Raw genomic sequence first — 23,899 nt, 5'->3', positions numbered from 1 at the left:
AGTAGCTCAAGAAAGGTTGTCCAACAAAAAGTGAGCAAAAGTGAAAAAGGGAGTTTCATTGGTTGTGAAGGTACAGGGAATTATTTAGAGACAGAAAATTACAAAAAATTAAGCACATGTTTTTTCCCCCATCACTAGTTTTAGCCACAATTATGAAGATATTTGTACTGTGTTCACACTTAGGGTTCAGTACACGTTATTGACCTATCAAATAGTCAGTATATTAAACACCATAAAAATGTGCCTATCAACAATGATAAAGATAATGATGATCTGTGATCTTTTTTCCGGTAAATATCAAATTCAGAATAACCTTTAGAATGATAGAACTTCAAGATCAGAAGTTTGGCATCAAAATGGAGATAAAAAGAGCAAAGCATGAAGCAGTACTGAAATTTTAAGTTCATAAATGTAATAGGAAATTTAAAACTATTTCCAAATGAAAGTGAACTGGCAAAACCACTTGTTTTAGAAAAGGTTCAAAATGGCTCTAAGATTTAGATTTTACATTACCGAGGGAAAGAAGAGCTACACTATGTTGGGGTGATTGGCAACCACTTTAAAATAATTAAAATGAGTTCATTTTATCTTTTATTTGGGGAAAGAATATTCCCCCTGAAGGCTCTTTGCTGCCTTTCCCCACGTTGAACCTGCACTCTGGGCTGGGATTTATAGAGGTCACATGAAATGAGTTTACTTAACTGAACAAGCGTACTGCAGAAACAATGTAATGACAGGAAAACCAACCCTTTTAACACCAAGAATAATTTTATCTTGAAGGCTACAGCATGTAGTTATATGTAACCTTGTACTGACATAGGACAAGGACACTGATGAAGAATTTAGGAAGTTCCAAGAGGGCAGGAACTTTTCACCCCCTACTTCACCCAACCCCCCTGTGCCTAAAGGAGACACTCAATGAGGACCTAGTGAATAAGTGAATGAACAAGAAGTCGGAATTCCTTCCAGTGGATCCAGACCATGCCTCATGCCTCAGTCCCATCACCACTGCCGTGCCAGGATGCTATTCAGAGACAGGGGTGTGATGATGGAGGTCCCCGGCAGACCCTAAATCTGTCCCAGCAGAGGCATCAAAGGCTTCTCAGGAGAAATGGAGTTGACAGAACTGGGGGGGCACCCCAAACCTATTCTAAAACTATTAATCTGTCTCATTAGAAGTTTAACGGGAATTTCACAGAGAACTGGACAATGCATTTTGAAGAAGTGAATTAATGTTTCAAAGTAATATTTAAGCCAAATACTTAGAGGAATTAAAATAAATCAAATTTCTAAAAGTAGTTTCTCGTTCTTTTCACATACAGATTTTCAGAATATGGCTCTATTAATTGACAAAACAGCACTCATCTACTGAACTAAATGAGGAAATAAGAAAACCAAAGGAAAATATTCAACGATAAAAAAATGAAAGGGATAGAAAATTGTAGCTTTCCATAAATGTCAAAATATCCTACTTATACACTTGAAAAACAGATCCAGTACTTCCCAGGGTACATCTTACAACGCTGTTGCTGTTTAAACCTGGTGGTAGATGAAATCAGGAAAAGGCGCATGTTACACTTCATTGCTGTTGGACTAAGACTGTGGCAGAAAGACACCCACCTTCTTGTTTGAAAATAAAGATCCATCAAAACTCGAGTTGAAAGGTTAAGTGTACTCTCTGTGTAGTTGATAAATGGAGGCCTAATTTAATCAGGGGCCGTCCTAGGCATGGTTGCCCTGACCCAGGCTTCTGGCTTCCATGCGGGTAAGATCTAACCAAGATGTAGGCTCTAGGCCTTTGACCTACTCGAGACCTTGTCCGAGCCAGCCGAGAGTTCTGGTTAACAGCCGGGGAACCAGAAGTTCAAATCAGGAACATGTGCACTCTGCTAATCTAACACATGGCTCTAAAATTAAAACGCAACATGATCGAGTGCTTCGGGATATTTTAACAACTAGGAAAGAGATTACAGCTAGATAAAACCGGGCTTTCGGGGTCACTCTTGCGCCTTCATGTTTCTCCCCGTTTCTTTGGACTAGACAAATTTAATTTTATTGTATTTCTTAAGAATTTGCTAGAAAAACACAAGTTTGGCAAGTTGTTTCATGGTTGATTGATCTGGGGGAAATGGGGATGTTGTAAGGTTTCTCTGCGACATGTGTCACCTATTAGATAGTTAGCTTTTTCTATTTCCAACCGAGCCAAACCAAATTAATTAGAAAGAGGTTTGAATTACAAGCTAAATACAATGAAAAGTAATAAAAACAGAAAATGACATTTAGGTCATCAATAATATTCCTGAGGTAATTCGGCACGGATTTTTCTTGCTTTCTATGATAAAGAGCTTTACAGGTTGTCAAACTAACAGTTTAACCCCCAGTTATTACAGTAGTAACAACTGCAGGCATCAAGGGCACAAATTTAATAATGGGGCAGATTTATTTTTTTTGGTTCACACTGTTTCTTCTGGAAATCAGTACTAGAAGATGGACTGACTTACCATGCACCTGAGGAAGTCTACGAATCAGTTTGATTAAATAAGATCCAGTCTAACAATTAAAATCAAAGCAGATACCAGATTCAGGAGAAAGAAACACCACTCCTATTAGTTATTTTTTTTTAATATAGGTTTTGACAATCTCTGCAAGGAAGTCTTCCTACTCTTCAAACTACTTTTTGCTAAGTGAAAAGTTAAATTCCTGGTTCAGTTTTAGAATATCAGAAGTCCATGAAAACCAGTATTTTGATTTTTAAAATTTTAGTACAGGAGGGGTGCCTGGGTGGCTCAGTCTGTTAAGCATCTGCCCTCAGCTCAGGTCATGATCCCGGGGTCCTGGGATCGAGTACCGCATTGGGCTCCCTGCTCAGTGGGGAGCCTGCTTCTTTCTCCCTCTGCCCCTACCCCTTTCTCAAATAAACTCTTTTAAAAAAAATTTAGTACAGGAAAAGCCATGGTGCAAAGACTTGCCCTCCAAATAGCTAAATTTTTCAACTGGGAAGAAAAAAAAAAAACCACCAAAAAATGGAGGTATAGATTTTTATGGATTTCCAGTTAACCCTTGGAAAAGTATTTAAGGAAGACTGGTGACTCCACCCGTTTTTTTTATGAATTTTTTAAAAATTAAAAAATTTGAGAGCACTTGCACGAGTGGTGGGGAGGGGCAGAGGGAGAAGCAGACTCCCCACTGAGCAGAAAGCCTGATGCGGGGCTGGATGCCAGGACCCTGGCATCATGATCTGTGGCAAAGGCAGCCACTTAACTGACAGCCATCCAGGCGCCGTCCCCCTGCACCTAAATTTAAATCCTGGGTCTCCAGTTATCTTAGGTGTCTAATTGTGAAGCCTCTGCCCCCATATACACTGCGGCAGCTAGTGGCTGGCAGGTGCCTGGGGCTGCGGGAAGGTGCCCCTGTACCCAGGTCCTCCAGGAGGATCCATTCCAGCCCCCAGTACTGCACAGTAGCCAACTGCAGAGACCTCAAGAAGAAATCTCTTCCCAGTTCAACCCCAGGGCACCCCATGCCAAACCGTGCTTCTGTGTTCAGGAAGCGGCTCTTGCAGGTGCCAAGGCCTGGAGACAGCACCAAGTGGCACAGATAACCACTTGGCAGAGTTCTTGAGCAACCTGAGAGCAGCAGCTGGGATTGTAGGAACACCTTCAACACTCTGAAGGTGTTCCTCCCTGGCAAGACAGGCTGAAAGGCTTAATTTCAGAGTGGATTTCGATACTAGACCATTTGTCTATGCTCCAAAGAGGTGCATGTCCAAGGGTGTAAGTCCAAGCTTCTTGTCAGGGCTTAGGAGGTTTTAAGATCTTGCTTCTCTGAAAATTTACTTCCTCCCACTTTCTCATCCAGCCAAACAATCAGATGAGGTTCTTTGACTGTGCCAGCCTAATACTTCCATACTCCACAGCTTTTGTTCAATTTTTCTGCCTGGAATTATGTAAGCCCACATGCTAAGGTTGAGTCTAGTGGTCTTCTCTTGGTAACCTCGTAACGCCCCAGCCATTAGGTCAGAGTAAGCGCTGGTTACCCCAGATCTTAGAGCCATGCTATCCAATAGGATAGCCACTGCTTCAGGTACTATTAAAATCAAAATTCAGTACAAAAAAATGCATTTTTCTCAGTTGTGCTGGCCACATCCAAACTCAACAGCCATATGTGGTTAACTGTCTTATTGGACTGTACAGATATAAACCATTTCTATCATCACAGAATGTTCTTTTGGACAGTGTGGGTCTAGAGAATACGAGGTGACTGTCCCATCTACCATGGGACCAATAGCCCTGGACACTGAAAATCTCTTGAAGCCAAGGGTCATTGAGGAGGGTGGGGAGGGATCTCAGTTCGGTCTCTGCTTGACCCCAGTTCACTATGTCCCTGTGGCTCATAGATGTCAAAGGAGTTGAAAGGACATTTATGAACACTAGAACCACATCTGGGATTTTTAAATTTTTTTCACCTGAACCCTGAGAACAGCATGATGAACTTCTCGATTCTAAGTCTGCCTGAAAACTAGCAGAGGAAACATGCATGTGATTACAAGGCAGGAGAGGGCAGGCGAGCACAAATTACCATTAAGACTCTACTGCTAATACTGGTTTGTATGCAATAGCACTTTTGGATTATGCAGGCTTACCCTACCTTAGGAATCAATCCATTTTTTTTTTTTTAAAGATTTCAGAGTGCATGTAAGCAGGGGGAGGGAGTCCAGGGAGAGGGAGAGATGATCTCAAGCAGACTCCCTGCTAAACAGGACTGGATCCTACAACCCTGAGATCATGACCTGAGCTGAAATCAAGAGTCAGCTGCTTAACCTACTGAGCTACCCAGGCACACCTCAATTCATTCTTTAAAACAGTATCTTCAACAAAAAGTGAACATCGGGGTGAGGGGAGAGAAGAGGCAAATCAAGAAACAGACTCTTGATAGAGAACAAACAGGGTTGATGGAGGGGACGTGGGTGGGGGGGTGGGGGAGATAGGCTAGATGGGTGATGGGCATTAAGGGGAGCACTTGTGATCAGCACCGGGTGTTGGATGGAAGTGATGAATCAGTTCTACACCTGAAACTAATGTACTGTAATATTAACTAGATGGAATTTAAATAAAACTTGGGAAAAATAAGAACCTGTCTTCAAATGACTTCCTCTTGGAACATAATCCTTTTGGAATTTGGATAAACAGAGGTCAAGGCAGGATTCTACCAGAATTTAGGGAAAAGACTGGAAAAGACCACCCTCTGAGTGGAACACAGCAGACTCCAGTATTCCTTCAACATGCACCTATCAGGGCCTCACCCTGCCACACACAGGGACACAATAGTGGGCAAGACGGAGTTGGTTCCTGCTGAGATAAAGGTCATCCTGTCAGCATAACTCAAGCCGAGAGACAACTGGAAAATGGACTGACCCTGAAGGTAGGCTATTACCTTAGACGAGAGTAGACCCTCTGAGGAAAAACTGGAACTATAGGTCCAGTCTTTTACCTGAAATCCTTGAGCCTGATGTTTTGAGAATTTATCAGAATTAAAAATTTTTAAGTTTCCTATATTCAGTAATACCCATAGTGGAGAACAAAGCAGTACTCTAATCAAACATTAGTATTTCTGAAGGGAAACCTAGGACTTTTTGAAGCAAGTGAAAGGTCTCCAAATAGCCTTTTAAGAGTGCATATCAGGTTTTATTGCCAAATGCTGTGGTTTCCGGGACTGTAGAGTCCACGTGAAAATGTGTGACCAATAGGGTCACCGTTAATAGAGAATCTAGAAGAGAAGCCCAGGAGTCTTCAGTTCTGTCCTAGAGCTAAAGTACTGCTGGTCCGTGAAGACAAGGCAGCCGGTCAGTCTCTCCATACAGCGCTGCCTCCCCCACCACCGGGCACTGGAATGAGCTGGGAAGCTTCACAAATCTTTGCCCCCACCATACCCCAGACCACACAAATCAAATCACCCTACTCTATCAGTTGACCGTAACCCTCCCTAGAGCTCTGCTGTTCTCGGGGGGGCAGAAAAGCGTCTCGGCTGAGAGGCTGGTTCTTAAATAGACTGCTTGGCCCCTCCATCCAATAACAGGAGACCTTGGGAAGGTAATTAAATAACCTTTTCCAGCTTGTTTCCTCATCAGTAAAATGTAGGTAAAATAGCATCTACCTGTGAGGATTACATTTTATGCCTCAACCTGGCTAGGCGATGGTGCCCAGTTACTTAATCAAGCTGTGAAGTATTTTGTAGATGTGATGAACCTCTACACTCAGGTGACTTTTAGTAAAGAAATCACCCTCTTTAATGGGGGTGGGACTCATCCAGTCACTTGGGAGGCCTGAAGAGCAAAAACTGTGTTTCCCAGAAAAGGAAGAATTCTGGCTCAGGACAACAGCCCAGAAATCCTCCCTGCTCTCCAGATTTCAGACTCAAGGCTGCAATATCAAGTCCTGCCTGACTTTCCAGCCCACCGTCCTGCACTAGGAGTTTCAGAGCTGCCAGTCCCTGAAATCACGTAAGTCAGTTCCTTAAAATAAGTTTCTTCTATGTAGGCATGTATCTTATTGGTTGTTTCTCTGGAGAACCCCAATACACATCATGCTTCGTGAGATAATACGTTGATACAAGTAATGTGCTGAGTGCGTACTCAAGTCAGCTATTATTTTTAGAGTAGCATGGGGCTTGTTAAGGCTTATCTCTTCTGCCATCACCAGGAGGTTCAGGGATGATCCTTAACTATACACTTGGATGCAATCTCCATCTCTCCTCCAACCTTTGTAAACTTTTCTCATACTAGATGTCAAGCCAGTTATCTAATTCACTTTACCACAGATGTGGAACATCATTAGGGCTAACAGTGCACCTGGGCAGTTAGAGGTGCGTAGGAGGATTTGGGAAACTCCTTTATTCTAGACTCTGGGTCTCATCCCCTTGGTTGCCACAGACACCTCTACTCCTTTCCCCTCTCCTTTTTGATTCCTCCCCTGGCCCATAGTCTGGGTTCTGTTTGATCTCTTTGCCCCAGGGCTAGGCTATTTCCATCCTGGGAGTCAACAGGATGGCGGCTCTAGTTCACCTATCACTCTAAGCACTCACTGAAGTCACTGACACAAATTTTCTTGTAGCCACTTAGAGCAAACCGGTTTGCCACGCAAGCAGGGGTGACTAGGAAGAAGCAGCTTCATGCACTTCTGATTGGCCTTTCCAAATAAAACGTCTCCTCTGTTTAGTTCCTAGAAGGGCTGGCCAGAGGCAAGAGGCTGGAGGGGGACAGCTAGAGTCCACCTCAAATTTTTCCCCAAATAGTTTGGAAAGGAGGTCTGCTGGATGGAAAGCCTTGTCTGTGCACCGTGTTGGTATCGGTTTATTTAGTCAAATTCCTTTATTTATCAAATGAAGACCGTGAGGCTCAGAAAAAAGGTCTGGATAAGACAGCATCTTAGAGTCCAAGGCTTTCTTTCGCCATACCACATGGCCATCCACAACTTGGGTGCTGACCAGGTGGACTAACAGGACTTACAAATTGCCTTCTTTGCCAGGAAACTATGAACAGTCACACAAGCCAATGCTCTGTAGCTTCCTCTGGCCATCCATGAAATCCGTAAGCCCCTGGATGTGGGCTCCTGGGGGATGCAAAGCAGCAAATGCAGGTAACAGGAGCTGGCTCAGAGGCTAGTCCTGGCTGTGAACTCAAGAAATAAGGGGCTAAAAACGCCTGTCTCCTCTTTAGGTGGTTTCTATGAAGGAACTTGATTGAATGATTACAATTTCTCAGGCCTTCCAAATTCCTAATAATGATTACTTAAAATGAAGTCAGTCCTGGGTTCGAGGCACCTGAGAAGCACCCATGTGACCAGCCCCTTCTTCCAGATCATTCCCTAGTGTTTCCCTTACTGTGCAGCGATGCCCTTGAATCTCAGCTCCACCCTACATGACTCACAGAAGGCTAATACCTAATAACAAAGGGCACGTGGACATGATATTTCAGGAGATGACCAAGTCTTCATTGCTGAATTTAATGAAAGTGAAGTTCTGAAGGTTGAAGGTCAATTACTGTGTGAAACTTTCCAGGTGGCTTTGCTTTAGTGATCTGAACAGGTGGGAGCATGAAGACCACCTGCTTCTCTGTTTGCACAGTGACTAATACATTTATAAACACTTAATAAACATTTAACTGTGGCAACTCTCTTAAAATAGTTCTTTCACAACTAGAATTCAACAGATTCGAAATTACTAGGTGACTCTGTAAGGCTACTTCCATAAAAGGGGATGGGCTGCAATTCTGGTGATGCTTGGAACCAATCCTTACCAACAGGCCAGAATTGCTGATCCTCATTATGCTCAGGTCTGACTCACAAAACCCAATACTACATACATGGGGAACATAGAACAGACTATGACAATTTTATTCCAAACAAATTGCTGAGTTGTAACACATTTGGAGGGGACCTTTTCCAAGATTCAGAGTGAGCTCTGAGAATTAAAAATATAGATCCATTTTCTGGTGTTGGGAAAACTGAATATCCATATGCAAAAGAAAGAAATTAGACACTTATCTTACACCATATACAAAAATCAACTCAAAATGGATTGTAGACTTAAAATGTTAAGACCTGAAACTGTAAAACTCCTACAAGAAAACATAGGGGAAAAGCTTCTTGACATTGGCCTGGGCAATGATTTCTTGGCTATGACACTAAAAGCACAAGCAACAAAAGCAAAAATAGACAAATGGGACTACATTGAACTAAAAACCTTCTGCACAGTAAAAGAAACCATCAACAAAACGAAAAGGCAACCTATAGAATGAGAGAAAATATTTGAAAACCATATTCCAATAAGGTGTTAATAACCACAATTTATAATGAACTCCTGCAATCCATTAGCAAAAAGCCAAATAATCAGATTAAAAGATGGGTAAAGAATTTGAATAGACATTTCTCCAAAGACCTACAAATGGCCAGCCAGTATATAAAAAGATGCTTAACATCACTCATCATCAGGGAAATGCAAATCAAAACCACAATGGGCTATCACTTCACACCTGTCAGCACGGCTATTATAAAAAAAAAACAAAGGCTAAGTGTTGGCAAGGATGCAGAGAAGTTTGAACCCTGGTACACTGTTAGTGGGAATGTAAAATGGTACAGCTGCTATGGAAAACAGTATGGAGGTTCCTGAAAGAAATTAAAAATAGAACTACCATATGATCCAGCAATCCTGCTTCTTGGGTATATATCCAAAAGAATTGAAATCAGCATCTTAAAGAGCAATTTGTACTCCCATGTTCACTGCAGCATTACTTACAATAGGCAAGATATGGAACTAATCTAAATATCCATCAATGGATGAGTGGATAAAGAAAATGTTGTATATACATACAGAGAAATGAATATTATTCAGCCTTAAAGAAAGATGAAAATCCCGTTATATGCTACAACATGGGTGAACCTTCAGAACATTTATGCTAAGTGAAATAAATCAGTCCCACAAGGACAAATACTGCATGATTCTTCTTATGTGAAGTATCTAAAATAATCGAATTCATAGAAGCAGAGAGTAGAATGGTGCTTGCCAAGGACTGTGGGGAGGGAGAAGTGGGGAGCTGTTCAATGGGCATAGTTTCAGTTATGCAAGATGAGTAAGTTTTGGAGATCTATACAGCATCATTGTGCCTATAGTCAAAATTACTGTAGTGTGCCCTGAAAAATTTGTTAAGAGAGTAAATCTCATGGGAAGTGTCCTAGCCACAAAACAACCAAAAACCCGAAGGGGTACAAGGAAACTTTTGGAGGTGATAGCTATGTAGTAATGGTTTCAAGATGGATTTGTATATGTCCAAAATGATCGATTTGTATACATGAAATATGTGCACTTTTTGGTATATCAATTATACCTCAATAACACCATTAAAATGTCTATTTTCAAATTTCATAGTTCAGGAAAAAGACAGAGAATGTAAAATTCCCTATAATAATCAAGTAAAACAAAACAAAACAAAAAAACAATTCTCAAATAGCCTGTGAAAATCCTGAGTTCAAATTTTAGCTTCAATACTATTTTCCCACATAAACTCTCATGGTATAGATCTAACTTCCCCTGTAACATCTCACCTCCCGCAATGGTCAGAATTAAGTTCTGTTGCTGCAAGTGAAGGACAAATCACAATAGCAGCGACTTACACGAGATAGTACACTTCTCTCTTAGGTAAACTGAGTTCAAAGGGAGGCAGTACTAGGCTGGCATGATGACTGCACAGTCACCAGGGAGCTGGGTGCCTACTCTGGTTTTGCTCTGCCATCATCAGCAGAGCATTTCCTCCCATGGCCCAAGATGGCTCCCAGAGCACCAGACGCCAGGGCCACGTTCCTGGCAGCAGGCAGGAAGGAGTGGCAGAGAAAAGTACACCTTTCTTTCAGGGCATTTCTCAAGTTGCATGGGACACTTCCACTTATGTTCCATGGCCCAGAAATTAGCCACCTGGGCACATCCTGATGCAAGGGGAACTGGGGCTTTATTTTTGGATGACTCTACACCCAGACTGAATCAGGTATTTTGTGAAAGTAAGAAGGGGAGAACAGTTATCAGGCGACAGCTAGCTAGCAGTTTGTCTCTCAAGTGTTGGGCTTGATTGAATGAGGATGAACATTTCACAGAAGGAAAAGCTTGTCTGGAAAACTATGGAAGTTTGCGGGTGAGGCAATGAATAGACACAAAGATTTTATGTAACAGAATAAATGCATCATTTTTACAGTGCAACACACTACCTTTTCTTGCCTAATACCTTTAAGAATGAATCAAAAGCTCTAAAGACTAGATGGTAGAAAACAAATGCATATGTACAAGCTACCTTTGTTTACATTTGTTTATATGTTACTAGACAACTGGATAAATGAGTCTCTTGGCACTATGAAAACAGCTCTTTTAATTGAATATTAAAAGGAAAAAACAGAATTCTCACTGAAAGTCACATCATGGTGCAAAAAATACAGGTGCTCCAGCTTTATGCATTTAAACAGAGCAGATTTCACAATGATAAATAACGACAGAAAGCAAGTAAAAAGGCTGATTTGGCTTAGTCCACAGTAGACTTCTGCACTGGCTTGGTGGCTTTGCTAATTGATCATGTCAGATAAACCAACTTACAGAATGGACACCTCGCTCTGCACATTCAATCAAACTCATTCCCTCCTCCATCCCCAACCTTTTTTTTTTTTGTCTGGGTAGCCAGGTTGATTTATTAGAACGATTTCTTGAGCTTGTGGGTTGTTTTGGAGCACATACAAAGGATAGGCACCGAAAGTCACCAGACCTGCCCAGGATGCCCCTTGAACACTGTGTGTGTGTGTGTGTGTGTGTGTGTGTGTGTGTGTGTGTGTGTGTGTGTGTGTGTGTGTGTGTGTGTGTGTACGTGTACGTGTACATGGCTTTTGCTGCCACCTCCCTCCCTCTAATTACCGTTTACCACCTAGACATCACAGCTGCTGTACGGAGCTACTAATTAAGAGAGAACCTGATTTTGGGTGGAGCCAGGAGCTCATTCTTTGCCTGAAGCGGAGTTGATCTTTACACAGAGAACACAGACCTACAAGGTAGGAGGGAACTCAGCAAGTCTTGATGCCACCTCCAAGGCTCCCTAAACCCAGTGGGGGAAGCGAGGGAGACTCCTGGGCCCAAATGGAAGTTAAGGGTGTGATTTCTCACCCCTACATGGAAGTACAGTGCAGCTGAGGGCAGAGAGGTGGGGATGCAGTGTTTTGACATTTTTAGGGCCCCCGAAGAAACTGGATCCTACGTGCTTTGGTCAGGGGAGGCTCTAAACCCTATCAGGTGCGAGCAGAAGTCCTCTCTCTTTATGAAGCCAAGGGAGTGGAATCTTGACTCCGATCAAGTGGACTCAGCGGTGATGAGGCAGGGCTGTGTAAGCAAGGCTCATCTACAAGTCACATAGCGAAAATAGCTGGATCAAATCAGCCAGCTTTATAAATAATCTTAGAGGCCGTCACTACTTTAAGGAACCCTGGTGACCAAAGATCTTATTATCGAGTGGCCAGTGTTTGAGAGGCTCACAACCACAGGGAGAAGATTTTTCAGGAATCTCTTACCAAGAAAGAGACTACATGTGAACAAAAGAAAAAGTTGGGAGTTTCGGGAACATGACAGTTTAGAGATGGGGAAAAAGAAAAGCAGTGAAAAGACAGGTTTATGGATGCTTACCACCAGGCAGGCAGCCTTCCTGCTGAGTGGAGCTTGCCTGCTGGACCCTGAACTTCCAATCTGTGTAGAGAGTCTAAGCATTTTGGATTCACTCTCTAGATAGGAGATACAATAGTCAGGTTGGACCTACTGAACAGAACACCTCTACATTAGTAAGAGTGCCACTTTATGGCTGTGACAGACTTTTGGGGCCAGCCTGTGAGCCCAACACGGTTTATAACACCATCTCAATGTACAAGGAGCTCCATGTTCACAACTGCTATCTGATCCATAAAATTTATTAGTGCCACTCACGTGCAATTGGTGGCAATCTGTATTTTATTTTTTCCTCCTCCTCCAAATGAAAATATGGGCCTTTTTAAGAGATGGTAACAATATCTCACATATCTGCTATGTAGCAGAAGCAGTTCGTATCCTATAAGATGCCTCTGCCTTTTTCTGATCGAGTAAAGAGGTAAACAGGAAAGGTAACAGGCTTTAGAAGACGTGGAGCTGGCTGCATGAAAGCAGGGCTGGCAACAATGATAATGCATCACGAGGGGATGGGGCTGCCCACAGGAGCACCTTCCAGTGTCAGCGTGGTGCAACTTCGGGAAACTTCCCTCCCTGACTCCCAGACAGAGCCTCCTTGAAGTGCCGTAATGAAAGCTTTTCCCTCGATTTCGTCTCTTTTCTGGCTTGTGGCAGCAAAGAAGAAAGACCATATCATCTGCGGGCTGATGAAAACTTGAATAGCTGTACACTGTCACCAGATCATTTGGAGGAAAAATGATAAATGCCCTAAAGAAAGCCCTGGGACGCTATATGTAAATCTGAAGTAAGAAGAGCCAATAAGGTCTGTGACAACATTAAGCCAGTTCCCAGCAATGAAGCAATTATATGTGTGACTGAAACAATCTATAATGACAGCTCTAACAAAGGCCCAGGAAAGAGGGCAGGAGACCACTTGGAATAATCTAAAATATCTAGTGTCCTGAGAGGAGAGAAGTGTGACCTATTCCAGAGCTCGAGGGTCAGAAAGATCTGGAATTCTAAGCGGAGACTGCAGGGACTCTATCACACATCTTTCTAATTTCTAAGTGCCTTAGCTCTGGTGAAGGCATATCTTATAAAATGACTGATGGCAAGGAGTCACAAAGTGAAATGCAAGCACACAGAATAGAAAGGAGTGGAAGGGAAGGGACTAAAAATGAGAGTGTTAAGAACTATGTAAAAAGGGATGGCATCTAATGTGGCCAGGGTGTGGAGAAGCAGGCATCCCCACGCACTGCTTGCGGAGAAAAACGTTCTGAGACAGGTCGTGCAGTCATACCCACCAACAGCTTCGAGACTCCATGTTTCCTTGGACTTGGGGGCTCTGTTATTTAGACATTACCCTAAATAAGTATGGGAAGAGGGATTTAATGGAGTGTCAGTAATAATGATAACAATAACAATGCACATTTATTGGCTGCTTATAACTTCAACTCACAGAACTAAAAGCTGGTTTTAGATTCTGATGGGAGCCTCAGGTGGGGACAGAGGTAGGAAATGAATCAACATTTACAGATTCTGGCAAACAGATAAATGCATCATCTTTGCAGCACAACACATCACCTTTCTTTGCTCTTCTGTGAAACAACTGTACAGATGACTCAGAAGCTCCGAAGGTTAGATGGTAGAAAACAAATATGTATGCACAAGCTACCTTTGTTTGTGCTTGTTTGTTACCAGACAACTGGATAAATGAATTTTGGGCATCATGAAAATGGCTCTTTTAGCTTCATGTTAAGAGGGAAAATTGAAATGATCACGTCATGGTACAAAAAAATGCAGGTGCCACAACGTTCTCCATTTATAACAGGGCAGATTGCACAAGACAGAATAAGAGGTTGACTGATGCTATTGTGCTCTCTATATCTTCACTCATTTTGTCACGAGTATGTTCATCACAGCGTTGTTTATGTTGACCTCTTAAGTACCTCTGGCAGGTGGGAGGTTAAGTAAATTATGGTATTTCCATATAATGCTAGCATTAGGAACCAATTACAAGGGGTCATGTAGAACTATATCTATAGACAGGAAAAACAATCTCAGTGTCCTCTGCAGTGAACAACACGTGAATATACAATAGCATATTCCCTATAATCCCATTTTTGCTAAACTGTTATTAGGGATAATGGGTATGAACTAGGATTATGATGATTTTATGTTCTTGTTGTGATCTTGGAGCTTTCAGACTTTTAGAATTAAATATGTATTATTACAAAAAGACAACTATAATTTATTTCAAATGATGGGTATGTTCATAGAAATAAAAATCTTGCTCCCCCAAAGGGAAGAAAATATTTAGCTGAGCAAATGTTTGTGAGAAACATAGGCAGTATCTCCAAAGTGGAGCTAACTGGGGAGACTCACCTCAAATATGGGTTTGAAATTCAAGAAGGAGAACTCCTGTCAAAAGATGGAGCTTTAAGAAGAAAAGGACACTTCTGTAGGCTATAGCCTGGGACCTTTTAAGCCAAATTCTAACTGCACATCTGGGAGCACAGACATTGAGGGTACAAGGCACCTCTCTTCTCCATCCTTCTGCAGTCACTTCTATGAGAGCTTACTCTTTGCTCCTGGTGTCCGGGACCCCACTGCTGGGGTCCCTGCCCTCCTCCCTAAGACTTGGTATGATGGAATACTTACTTTGCTCTCAAAGCGCTAAAGAAACACTAAGAACCCTCAAATAGCTCAAAACCCCTGGAATGAATTGGATGTGCCCACAGTAACTGTAACCGGGCATAAGGAGAATCCTCCCTTCCCATCCACTCTCACCCCCCAAATAAATGCGAAAACAAAAACCATTTAATGGGTATTTTCTCTTGATGAGTTTCTAATCCTCTGAACTGTTGGTTAGGGCATTAAGCAACCTATTTAGTTAGGTTTAACAATATTTGTGAAACTCTGTGTGTTTGAAATTACACTGAGAAATTGAACAGATACATTAAGATACGCAATATATAGAAAGGGTCAAAACCTTCAACTAATACAGTATAAATAAGCACTGAATGCAGGCTTTCTTCTTTAGACAACGTTAAAGAGAGATTCTATAGCTTAAATGCTTTGAAATCGTCACGAGAAAAATCCTATTCAACACAAAGGTGATCTATTCCTTATGTACGGGGTATTGTTACCTTTCCAAGGATCTGAGGGGGAAGAAGATCTGTCACAAGAGCCTGAAGGGTGTCAAATTGTATAAAATCATCCTGAACTGTAGGTCCATACAGATTGTGCAAGCATTTTTTTTTTTTTTTTTTGCACAAATGTGATCAACCCGTCTCTCCTCATTTTATAAACAAGGAGACCGAGGCCAAGTGCCTCACCTAGTTTAGGAACCGGCTTTGCTACAACGAAGAGATTATCATAACCGGAAACTCAAGACAACGTAACCGCTGAAAGGTCACTACGGTGCCTAACACCTGAGCCACCCTTTCCGTGTTAGGGTCAGAAGCTACCTCCACCAGCTGTCTCACTTGTTAGGAGATTGGTATTATAGCGCCTCACAGAATCAGAGGAATGGGTGCGGTTGGTGGTATCTCGATCAGTGAACAGCAGCACAGTACCTTGTGTGTGAGTAATAGCAGGTGTAAAAGGAGTTGGCTCTGGCTCAACCCAGCTGACTACGGCTCACTGCGGTGGCTTTAACACCAACCCACGTTGAAGGCTGCCATTACCCTAGTAGATGTCTAGGGTTTTGTTTCTTTATTCTTCAACATGCTAGCGACTGCGACTCACACCGTCTTGCCACCCCGGAGCCTCCCTAACCTCAGCCATTATTCCCATCGTGTAAAACAGAGCACAAATTTCAGGTGACAAAGCTCTGGTTGGTAGAAGTGAGGTATGCGGCGCGGGCGGAACCCTCTGAGCACCGCACAGCCATCATGAAGTAACTGACCTATATGAGACTGCTACCATGGTTCACAAATTTATTGTCAGGTTCCAAGCCTCTAGCTGTTCTCTGATGGTTCTAAATACTTGACAAACTGAAGCCTTTTCACTTTCCGTTGAAATTGCCTCATCTCCCTGTCAGAGCGCCATGGGGGACTCCATTACTTTTCTGACTTCTTTCCCCTCCTGACAAGTCATTTAGCTGGCTTCTTGTTGTGAAGGCTGTCCATGTCAAATTAGCCAGGGCCCCTATTGTCCTTATTACCACTCGAAAAGCCATCATGAGTAATGCTACGGGGTCCCTCAGTTGTCATCATTTGTCAGAAAGAAAGGGAGTGTGGTTACATATAGCTGACAGGTAATTTCAGTGTCTACAATTACCCCAATTAGTCTTGTCATAAACAATTCGATAAATGCACACCAATACAAACAGATAAACACACCAAGGTCTCTCACTATTAATGCTGTGTAATGGGTAAATCAGTGATATAATGCTATATTTTATTTATTTATTTTTTTAAACTATCCTCAGCTGTGAGCTGGCACTTGCTACCTGGTCAGCACAAATTGTACCATCTACTTTCATTAGCTCATCACCATGAGGAAATTTGAAAGGCTGTGACAAAATTCATTTAGAGAGAGAAGGAAAGAGCAGATTGTTATAACATCTGCTTTAGGCAAGGATACAACAAAGGTTTCCTTTTTGTCAGTTCTGGGAAACTATGGGCTTCAAAGTTGCCTATTTTGTGTTAAAGCAGCAACATATGAAATATGATAGAAATGGGCAGTAGAAAAATTATATCTACACTGAAATTAGGAACACGATTTGAGAGAGACAGGAAGAGAGAAAGAGAGAGAGAAGGGGGAAAAAAGTCTGCTGCCAAGCGCACCAGTCAGCAACTATATATTAAAAAAGATAGTGGGCTAGTAGTTCATATGTAAGATTATTTCAGTTCTCTCCAACTAATGATTCTCATTTTTTTAAAAAACTGCACCTTAAAACCATATGTATGTGTGTGTGTATATATATATATATATATATATATATATACACACACACATACATATAAAGCTTGCCGTGTTCGGTGTCAAAATTATTTATCTACTCTACTATTCATATGGATTTGTTTAATAAAGGCATCAACGATGCTCCTTGCTGGACTCAGTACAGAGGTGATTAAGGCTCAGCAAGTGTGGATACTGGCTCTCTCACGTACTCTCTGAACACTGCGAAATGAACCTGTTTTAACACAACACCCTCTAGGAGGACACTTCAGTTATATGCTGTATTCAACACCGAATGAAACACCGTTAAGTCCGCTCCTGTGATCCACATAAATAAATGCTCAAGACTCAACATCTGTAGCGTCCACTGCACTCTGTCTGTTTGCTGACCGCAATCTTAAGTGATGGCTGAAAAACCCAACACAAGGATATTGTTGTAGGAAATTGCTCTTGGCAACTATTTGTTCAAGCTCAAGATTTTTTTTTTTTTTAAACCAACACTAAGAACCCACCAGAAAATAGGACAGGTCTCCCTAATGAGTAATCTATTTTAGCACAGTCTTGTCTAGGCATGACAGTTTACTGAGAGGCTTGAAAAACTCGTAATTACCAGTGTTACAGGGCAATTAATGTATATTACACTGCACTACTCATGGCAGCAACTGTCATTTTCTCAATAAAAATGAGTACTCTTCAGCTAAAGGTGACATTAATTGGGACTTTAATGACTATGCAGAGGAGCTGAAGCCAAATATGAACAAAACAGCGATTCAATGAGCGACTTCAGAAACGAGAAAATTGTACTAAAATGAGATTAATTGCTGTTTAGAAAAAGGAAAGAACCTAAAAAGCTATTAAATTGCAGGGTTTGGGTGCCCGGGTGATGGTTGTGATGTTAATCTTGCATTCTCGCAGCAGGCAAATATTCACGAAATTCAGAGCCTTTTGACAGCAGGAAAAATCATGTATGCTTAACTTCAATCCATCAAAAATATATTTCAGCTTTTATCAGTGTTCTAAATACTTCTGCAATTTCAAAAATTACTGCTCCATTCCTTGGCTGTCATCATGCAAATGTGAACACTGTCAATATTGCTATGAAAAATTTCCCAGCTTCAAAAGGCCTACTTCAGTGATAAAGAAAGAAAAACGTGAAGATTAGAATTGCAAAACACACACTACTAATATAACAGAAATCAAACAATAAGAATTTAATGTTTAAGTTGTGGAAACTGCTAAAATAGAAAATGATGGGGTGTTTTTTTTTTTTTTTGGTAGGAAAAAAAATCAAAGAAAAATAATTCTGAAATTCTTTCAAGGCTTGTAACTTTATGCTCCATTAATCATCACCAATAATTAGGACAGAATTTTGCATCTGACTTCAGGTGCTATAATTGTTTATACTGCCCTCTCCTTTCTGAAAGCCTTTATCCTTGCTTCTAGGGTTCTTTGAAAACAATGATATAATTGCTTTTCTTTAGGGCTTTTTCAAATATCATGAGCATATACACAAAACATAGCACTTCAACTCTGACATGTAGGAGGGATAAACTCCAAAGATTTGAGAACTCCAAAGTTATATACTCTGTAACTTGGATTTTTTTTTTTTAAAAAGAGAGAGAGACGAGTGATTTAGTATTTTCATTAAAGAGAGTTCTCAAAAGTTACTTTTGGACAGAAATGTATGCCTTTGCAGTCGCTGCCCCCATAAAAAGATGAGACCTGCCTTTAGAATCCTGTGCGTTTTCCTACTGCATAAGCAATTCTGTTTATTCTGCATTTTAATATTTAAAGAGCCTTCTCATCTACAGTTTAGGTCAGGGCTCAAGACACATTAACACACATATAATTCTGGCCATACTCAGCACACATCCACTAAATGATGGGGTGGGGGTGGAGTGGTAGGGTACTTTCCATCTTCAAGTCAATGATAAACCTTGTCTATTCTGAAAACCCAGCAATACAAATCACCTGACCACCATTATGAAGACTGCTTATTGGCCACTCATCTGCTAGAATATACATACAGGGCCACTGAGGGAGATGAAGGGGGGCAGCGGGGAGACACACACGTGCGTATCCCTGCGTGTCTATACTCAGTGACTGGATGTTCTGCTAAGGTTTATCCTCCAGCTGTTTCATTCACTACAAACACGCTTTCTTGAGTTTTGAATCTGAGCTTGATTGTAGTCATCTCTGTAAAACGAGTTGCTTCCAGGGTCCTGCATGGCCTAGTATTACCTGCTCCTCCTCTTGCTACAATTATCCCTTTTCTTATATCTAGACCTTTATGTTAACTGCACAATTCTTCCTCAAGAGTCTAACAAATGTCCTTTTTAGTCCTTTTTTTGGAGGGGGGGTAAAAAGGGGCCTTTGTTACTCATTGTGCCATTTCAAAAACTAAGCTTCTCTCATACCTCAAAAACAGCTTTATTTTAAGGACAAAAAAATTCACCAAGCTCCCCCTAAAAGTCTTTTCAGGCAGAGTCCTTAGAGAAGACAGGTGCCTTTGGCTAAATTATCTCTACTGACAAACCATTCACATAAATTTGCTTTCTAAAAAAAAAAACCCTACATGTCAATAGTTTGATTCCATTTTGTCTATGCAAATACCATTGATAAAAATTTCAATGGAAGTTTTCAAGGAGTGGAAGAGTTCCAAACTAGGTATTGAAATGGGACTCAGGAATTGGATACTAATTCACCAAACTTGCCAAGAATGATCTAACCCAGTAGCCATACAAAGGCAACTGCAAACCATCTACATGATCCCAGATAATCCCTTCTACTGTATCTCTCGGATCTCATCTCCATTCTGCAGTTTACTGCATGAGGCTCCATTTGGGGCTCCAGGTTTCCCATTTGCAAAAAACAGGAGCAACTTTGTCATGCTAAATTTGCTGCATGTGAACTAAGCGCTGAGTGCTTGGCAGACACTACCAGCTCCAGGAATGTTAACGATTGGAATAAACTTTTAAGGAGAGTTCCTAAAATGAATTTATTTGATACTGTTGTTCAATTGCTGAAATTCTTTACCCGCCACAGTGGTGTTCTGAGAAAAGGTGATTGCACTGAAGGGTGAGAAAGGCTCGTACAAAAAAAAGCAGGAAGCACTGCTCTCACAGCGAAGCCTGGAATTCCATTTTTAACCTCATTATTATTTTGCACAAATATCATAGGTCTCTCTTCCAAAATGCTACTCAGTGGTTCAAATTTCTTATTCAGGCCCCTCCTAAGATTGAAATGTACCACAATGCCCGTCAATCTCACAACTGACAGACCATGTTTAAGCTGGGAAGAGTGACAAGTTACAGGGACTTTTTTTTTTTTTAATCAATTCCAGGAGATTAGTAAGATGCATTTTTAGATACATACCCTCAGAACATTATAAACTCAGTGAGAAGCCAAACTGGAATATCTCAAGTTTGGAAGATGAACAATATTTTGATGTGCCAAGGCTAATACATTATATGTTTCAAGTCTTACTATTAAGACCTGTAGCAACTGTTCTAAGAGATGAGTAGAAATGAAACAAATGGTAAATGTTTATTCAGTCATACAGTTCTGAAAGAAAACAACTGTTAATTTGCATTAGCTTGGGATCACTTAGCAGACTGCATTTCAAGAGCTATCACCTCTCAACAGCCCACAAAAGAGGAAGTTTTCCTTTGTTCCCCTTCTACCTGCTCCAGCTATAGGACATTTAATTTAAATTTATTTTCTACTCACCAATACTCAACAAATCAATAATCACTTCAAAAGAGATACTGCTCTTTGTTAGTCTGTGGAGGAGAAAGTCAACAGGCTAAACACCTGAGGGTCGATACAGAGAGATGTAGCCCCATCTCATCTACTCCGTCTTCCAATATAGAAAACTCTAGAATGCTAAACTTCAGGTAGCTTCCGAGTCATTAAATGAATTAAGTAGTATGTAATGTCGTTTAGTGTGATCAGGAGAGTTATTCTGCATAAATAAAAGTTTAGTGCCGTAAATCTTATTGTAGAGTAATATCCTCTGACTTCCCTGTTCACTACTCCCACTCCCCACCCCAAATAAGGTGGGGAAGTAAGAGGAAAGGTGGGTCTTGGGGGAAAGCAATCTGTGTTTTCACGGGTTCTGTACAGCCTTTGGCCCTCTAGCAATTGCAGAACGTCCAACATAAGATGGAGACTGCTAGGGCATCACCTCTCTCCATCTCCTCAAGATTTTATGAGACTTTAGAAAAGCTGACTCGAGCAGAAAATCAGTCATGAGGAGCTTTCCTGGACCAATTAACTCCGGCTAAAAGAGAAAAAAAAGTCTTACAGGGATGAGGGGACAAAATGGGCTTAAATTAAGGTAAATGACTGTAACATCTTAGTACGGAAAGTGAATGGAGGACAAAGGAAGTCTCCCATAGCTGTGCACTGATGAGGCTGGTAGTTGGTAGGAGAGGGTGAGTGAGAGCAAGGAGAAAAGGAAGAGCTAATCAGATTTCTCTTCTTCATCTTGGCTTGAAGGAGTCTTTGTTCCACGAGTCAGCTCGGTGATGTGTAGTAAGCTCGGTGATGTGTAGTAAGAAACACAGAACCCAGGTCAGGAACCGTGTGGATCTTTAGCAGATCCAGGGGTCCTCTATCCTTAAAGGAAGCAATGCATGAGAAGGCCCAGTAACAGAAACCTCTTTAGTAAAGTTCACCCAGTTAGCCAACCCAGATGAGGTAAACAGCGATTCACCAGTGTCAGCTTCCAGTTCCTATTTAAGCCAAAATGTGGTAGCAAAAAGCCACTCAAACAGCGCTTTCCAGTGTATACCCACTTCTCTTTCTAAGGCACTGCTACAACCAGACACTGAGATAGACTGAAAGCTCTAGAAGCTATCTAATTTTATTTCTCCTCAACGTTTTCACTCTGAGCCTCCACTTCTTCCATTGCTTGAATCTATTTCTAGCCTGCTTCTAGGTGGGGAACACTTAGCAGTGCCTGAAAGGTCATTCAAGCCAAAGAGGATTGAGGCAAGAAGGTCTTTCTCCTGTTTCTTCATTCTCAACTTAGAATAGGATGACTTTTCTTGTTCTGGGCTTCATCTTAGGGTTTTAAATCTCATTGTTACTCTTGGTGGGGAGAAATCATTCTTTTTACTCACAATTTTGTACATACATACATTCTCTCCTGATGCAGAGTTGGTATGTGCAACTAGAAGGACATGGGCTTGTAGTCCTAGTCACTTTAGAACTGTTTGTCAAGGTGGGACTGGGCAGTGTTAAAAGAACATCTTTTTCAGGAATACACAGGCATTCTTATGATATTAAGAGATGAGCTGAATCTCATCTCAACCCATGTCTGCCTGTTCTTAATTTATTAATGCTATAGATATGTTTTATCAATAAAATAAAAGGAATGAAGTTCTTGGCATAAGCAAAGATAAAGGACACTTGGTTAAGTAGTCAAAATGTTCATTTTGTGACTACTGATCTAAAGTTTAAAATACCTGAATCAATCAGAATGGGTTTCCCCTATCCAGTAGCATCACGTGAATTTTAGAGGTTTATTTTTATTTTTATAAGATTTATTTATTTTAGAGAGAGAGAGAGAATGTGCAAAAGAACCTGAGTAGGAGGGGCAGAGGGAGAGGAAGAGGGAGAATCTCCCCTGAGCATGGAACCCAGGGCGGGGCTCGATCTCACGACCCTGAGATCACGACCTGAGTCTAAACCAAGAGTCAGATGCTTAACTGACTGTGCCACCCAAGGTTTATTTATTTTAATGTCATTGACAGATATATAAAAAATAAAAATGGAGGTTTCTGGCATTTTACGTTAGCAAAAAGTCAAATGCTTTTTCTTTTTCTTTTCCCCAACCTTTGAGTTATCCACTCAAGTAGCCCCACAGCTCCAGCTCTTGGTCTCTATGGCTTTTCCTAATTAGTCTGGTAGGTCTTGGTCTCCCTTTGCACCAGGTGGGTTATCAGGCTGTATAGATATATAGTATATATCTATACTATAGCTGTTAGTCTTCTAAAGTTTTAGTTGTAAAGTTTTAAAAAGGGAAGAGAAATGTGAATTGGCTAAACAGCTAACATCCTTAAAACTGTCCTACCTTGGCATGAGGACAGAGCTGGATCAGAATCTGCCTCCTCCTGCATGACTGAGTTCAAGCCCCTGCCTCAGTGATCCTAATGTTCCCAGCATGCTCATCCACCACAGTACCCCACCCTCTCTCCCACACACACTACAGACTGGGAGCTCTTTGAGGGAAGGACTCGCATTCATCCTTGGAAGCCTGGGACACAGTAAACAGGAAACAACGGTTTCGTTGAATAATAAAGCAATCCTAGTTCTGACACTAATGAATTAATCTTGGACAAGTCACTTTATCTTTCTGAGCCTTTGCTTTACTATCCATTAAAATGCTTTCAGTTTTCTAGAGGGATGGTTAGGCTCAAATGAAATAATGAATGTGGAAGTGCTGTATAAATGCAACAGATCGCTACAGCTGTTGTTAATAATTACCCCTTGGATTTATACAATAAAGTTGCACTGTTCCATTGGAGGAAAAAGCGAGGTTCTTAACGGTCTCAACAATTTTAACCATAAGGATTTTATGAAAATCTAGTTTTCTAAGAATTCTAAGATGTCAGGTCACACCCACAGTTTTCTGTTCTATTTTTTACCCCCAACTCCTGCTCCCCCTGCTCCCCCCCCACCCCATTACAAACCAACACACAGATCTTTTCTAGGCTCTGGATCCTGCTCTGCTCAGGAAGAGGTGATGGGCTTAGGTGACCGGGGCTCAGGA

General features: G+C 41.4%; 1 protein-coding gene across 5 annotated transcripts in view; it reads right to left on the bottom strand.

Moving 5' to 3' along the window:
• CDIN1 (CDAN1 interacting nuclease 1) overlaps positions 1–23,899 on the bottom strand; it is a 204,253-nt gene that overhangs the window by 32,067 nt on the left and 148,287 nt on the right. The gene's annotated exons all lie outside the window — the stretch shown is intronic.

Source organism: Zalophus californianus, chromosome 6 (assembly GCF_009762305.2).
Source record: "Zalophus californianus isolate mZalCal1 chromosome 6, mZalCal1.pri.v2, whole genome shotgun sequence".
In the NCBI taxonomy this organism is placed as follows: domain Eukaryota; kingdom Metazoa; phylum Chordata; class Mammalia; order Carnivora; family Otariidae; genus Zalophus; species Zalophus californianus.
Note: the sequence above shows the minus strand (reverse complement) of the source record. Positions and strands in the feature narration are given on the sequence as shown.